At 38.6% G+C, this 5,021-nt stretch overlaps 1 pseudogene; it reads right to left on the bottom strand.

Annotated features, from left to right (window-relative positions):
* Window positions 1–1,757: 1,757 nt before the first annotated feature.
* Window positions 1,758–3,532, bottom strand: LOC118014433 (annotated as a pseudogene).
* Between the last annotated feature and the right edge of the window lie 1,489 nt (window positions 3,533–5,021).

Genomic DNA, 5,021 nt, shown 5'->3' with positions numbered 1-5,021 from the left:
GATAAGATAGCGATCTGGAGTATGTCTTATGAGAAGAAAAGAGTTTGCATAAACCAAGCTAAATGACAGCAAAGAAATAGGCAATACTGAACTCACTTGCTGACAGTGTGGTAGGAGGGACAGGCCTGAGAATGGAGGAGTTAGGGCTGGATTGTGGATGATATTACAGATTAGAAACAAGAGAAAAACATGAAAACAAAGCAAATGGGGTAGAAGTGTTTTTTTTTCAGTGTTTGATAAGGATACACTGTTCCGTGAAATCAAGCCATAGGCCCACAATTGTCAATTTTGACAGTTTTATAGAAACATCACTTATAAAATGGGACATTAAGTATAAGAAGGAAAAAAAGTTGTCATTGCTTTTTTTTTTAATATTCAGGCTCTTTATATTTCAATAATTTTATAGCTTTTCTTATGGATCCTGCATATTTTAGTTAGGGTTATTCCTACAGATTTCATGGCATGTATGTTAGTATTATTGAGAAAAATTTTTTCTACTATCTCTTCTATTTCTTATTGGCATATTGACATTTTTTGATATTTTTCTTATATTTCACAGCCTTGCAGATTTTTGTTTAGAAAGATTTTACATGGCATTTTTGGATTTTCTTTTTCTTTCTTTCTTTTTTTTAATAATCTTCGACAAAGCAGGAAAAAATATGCAATGGAAAAAGTCATTGCTTTTTTTTTTAAGGATTTTATTTAGTTGAGAGAGAGAGAGTACAGAAGGGAAAGGGAGAGAGAATCTGAAGCAGACTCTGCGCTGAGCATGGAGCCCGACTTGGGGCTCAATCTCACGATTGCAAGATCATGACCTGAAAATTACCAATATCTATGGGATAAATGGAGGCAGCTTATTGGTCACAAACTAAGGTTGGCATTTTTATTTTAGATGTTCTGTGTTGGTCAATGTAACGTACAAAGTGCAAAGGGTCACAAAATCATTTGAATGATGACTACATAAATCGTTAATACTTAGTTCTTTTTTTTTAAAAAAGATTTTATTTTATTTATTTGACACAGAGATAGAGAGAGAGCACAAGTAGGCAGAGAGGCAGGCAGAGGGAGAGGGAGAAGCAGGGCACAAAAGGAATCCCACTGAGCAGGGAGCCTGATGCGGGGCTTGATCCCAGGACCCTAGGATCATGACCTGAGCTGAAGGCAGCCGCTTAACCGACTGAGCCACCCAGGCACCCCTAATACTTAGTTCTTAAATGGTTTGTGCCATTCTTCAGTTCTTTTTTTCTTTTTAATCATGCCATACTATCTTTTTTAAAAAAAATCGAAATATAGTTGATGCACAATGTTACATTTGTTTCAGGTATGTAACATAGTGATTCAACAACTGTATGTTATGCTATGCTCACAGCAAGTACAGCTATCATCTGTCACGCAAACAGCACTATTATAATACCATTGACTATATTCCCTATGCTATGCCTTTCATCCCCATGACTTATTCCATAATCGGAAGCCTGTATCTTTCACCCATTTTGCCCACTCCCCCACACACCTCCTCTTTGGCAACCACCAGTTAGTTCTATTTATGGGTCTGTTTGTGCCATATTATCTTTAATTAAGTACAAAGACCTTTCAGTTCACATCACCTAGAGATCATTTCATGTACTGTTGTGTTTGGCTGCCAGTCTCTTGTCTCTCCTTCAGCAATATAAAGTGGATCCCTTTTCCTCAGGGAAGAGATCCTTGGTTTATTACCTTTGCCAAAAATAAAAATGTTGGAGAGCTGAGAGGCAAAGCTGTCACCTATGGCATCTTTCATATGAACCACATCAAAAGAACCAGGATGGGGGGCACCTGGGGGCTCAGTCGCTTAAGTGGCCAACTCTTGATTTAGGCTCAGGTCATGATCTCAGGGTTCAGAGATTGAGCCCCGCATCAGGCTCTGTGTTCAGTGGGTAGTCTGCTTGAGATTCTCTCCCTCTCCTCCCCTCTCTGTTCATACGCGCTGTCTCTCTAAAATAATAAATGTTTGTTGTTGTTGTTGTTTTAAGAACTAGGCTATCTCTCTCTGTTGATTATTGCAGCAATTCTTTCCATGTTAGCACCTCTGGTCACTATATATAGGTCACCAGTGTCAAACTTGATGAAATCAGTAATCTTGCCAGTCTCCCAATCAACCTAATGGTTTCATTTATCTTGATGAGGGATCAGGGTGATGGCTGGTGTGACTATCTGGGGTCACCAGATGAGGGATTCCTTTTGTGCCCTAAAAGACCTTTCTCACTTTGCACAATTTGTACTTGGCTTCCTAGGGTATAAAATAATGAACAGCAAAGGACCTTTGGTGTCATAGATGAGATAGAAATTCTCTTCAGTGTTGTCAATGCCAGTAACATCTACTAAACCAGTAGGATAGGTTATATCAGTTTGGACCTTGCCATCAATCTTATTAGACTGCTGAATGCAGATCTTCTTCATTTCATCTCCTGTCAGAGCATACTTAAGTGTGTTCCTTGGAAAATGATGAGGGGAAGACATTCTCTCAGCTTGTGGGAACTGGTAGATGGACGAAGAGCAAACACACTGGTCAGATTATTAGCATCCGTTGCTTTGGAGCTGCAACACACTTCAGATTCTTCTTGGGACCGTGAGCCATGGCTGTGCTAGTCATGAAAAGAGCGGTCTTCAATTCTTAGCTTGTGTTCAACCTGGTTCTTAAATCTACTTTGTTTTCTCAGAATGGTAGAAAGGGAAAAAATAATTCCTGATCATTAAGATCCTTCCAAAATGGAATAGTCAAGAATTTTCAGTGCCTAAAAGTATAACCAGAAAAACAAGTATAATATAAATGCAAATTGTTATTCCTTCATTCATCCTTTTGTTCATTGATAATACCAATTTTTATTGAGTACCTTCTACATACTGGGATATTTATTAGGCTCTGGATGAAATGTGGCCTCTGGGAACCTCCATGTTCTACTTCCATGTGGTACTGTGACGAGCTGCCATCCTAGAGATAAGTGCAAGTGCTACTGGAACACTTGTGGAGGTCACCTTTACTAGATGAGAAAATTTTGGTTGGTTCCTAGAGAAAATGGCCCATGGGGTGAAAGATGAATAGAAGCAAGCCATGGAAAGGCAGGGAGTTCAGAGATGACATTCTATGCATGGGAGGTGCTGGTTCAAAATAGAGAGGCACAAGTGAGTGATTCCTGAGCAAGTGACAGGTGGTCCAGAGGAGAGTCATGTGAGGTGAGAGAAAAGGTTAGGATAGAATGTTGCATGACATGCTAATTTGTCACTTTCTCCTAAAAGCTCTCCTAAATTGTTTCACTCAAGCGTTTTAACCATTGGATTGGGGTGATCAGATCTGTCTTTTTTTTTTTTTTTTTGAATGACGGTGCCAGTAAGACTGTGGCAAATGGATTGAGGGTGGGGTATGAGAATCATGGTCTGGGATCATGTTAGAAACTATTGCTGTAATCCAGGCAAGAAGCGAAGAGGTCCTGTGCTAGACTGTTAAATATTTCCCAAAGACATAAAAACAAATCTCTTACACAATCCTGGGCCAGATGCTTTAAACAGTTATTTAGAGGAAAGCAGATAATATCTGCTTGCAGGCGGGTCTAGTTACTTTTTTTTCTTTCTTATTAGGAAAAAAAAATAATAATAACCCGTCAATGCAATTTCGAAGCCATATGATATTTTCGAATTCCTGAAGAAAAAACAACAGATAAGCAGACATTAAATCATCCATGCTTACCAATAGACTACTCCCTTTGCAGGCAACCCTATGCAGATTAATCAGAACCAAACCCATAAATTTTAATTGTAATGTATGTTCTGTCATCTGCCAATGTATTTTCAAGTCTGTGCAGGTATGATCATATGCCATGATGAACGAATGAACTGGAAGGATCAGTTATTGGATCTGGTCCCATGATTTATAATTTCCAAATCAACATGAAGAGAAAACAGCGGCATCAAACATCCATCTATGCTTGTACCAGGTCATACACTGTAATTCTATCCAAGTACAAGTTTCCATGGTAAACAGGGCAAGACTTGCCAACATTTCACAGGTTTCCAAAAAGCAGCTATGTCCCTCTTGGGAGAACTTTGTAACTGGAAAAGAAAATCTTCACAGATGAAATCTCAGCAAAATAAAGTCACAGACTATATTTCTGCTGCAGGCCTTTTGCCAAATGTCTCATCAACAAGTATGGTGCTGGCACTGGCCCATCCTATGGTAGAGGTGGTAAAATGCTCCCGCCAAGCCTTGTTTTCATTTGCTCACAGCTTCCTAGAGGGAAAAAAAAACTTACTTTGAGTTGGAATTTTCCATGTTTTATTCCAGTCCAAAGGTGACTTAAAAAAAATTTTTTTTTTTTTAGAAAGTTGAATTAAAGTCAAGTGAAATTTGTAAAGTTTAGTCATTTGGGGAGCTATGTGTACACAAAGATCTCACTGGGTAACACCAAAAAATTACATTTTCCTTTTCCTTGTGACTTTTGGAAGACTAACTCTTTTTGGCTGTTTCTTTTGAAAGGATTTAACCCTAAGTTACAGGGGCAGGAAACCAACCATTTTTGTAATTAACTCATACAGATTATTGCCCGTGAAAAACTAATAAAATAAGACTTTATATATTAAATCCACTAGTAGTTTAACAAAAATTTAGAATGTCCCCACATAGGGGCGCCTGGGTGGCTCAGTCAGTTAAATGTCTGCCTACAGCTCAGGTCATGATCTTCGGGTCCTGGGATCAAGCCCTGCATCGGGCTCTCTGCTCAGCTGGGAGTCTGCTTCTCCCTCTCACTATCCCTTTGTGCCCTCTCTCTCTCTCAAATAAATAAATAAATAAGGAATTTTTAGGAAAAAGGAATAAAAAGGAATTTTTCTTTAAAAAGAGGAATGTCCCCACATATATTTGATAGAAAAACTGTTTAAAAAGAATGAGTTTAATTCAATTAAATTCAACAAATCTACAAAGCACCGAGCACTAAGTGAGTGCTCAGCGTTAGAGGTCTATAAAGGTGAATAAGGCAATTCCTGTCCTC

This window comes from Mirounga leonina, unplaced genomic scaffold, assembly GCF_011800145.1.
Source record: "Mirounga leonina isolate KUSES-001 unplaced genomic scaffold, KU_Mleo_1.0 Mir_154, whole genome shotgun sequence".
NCBI classification, from domain to species: domain Eukaryota; kingdom Metazoa; phylum Chordata; class Mammalia; order Carnivora; family Phocidae; genus Mirounga; species Mirounga leonina.
This window is presented reverse-complemented; position numbering and strand designations above follow the sequence as displayed.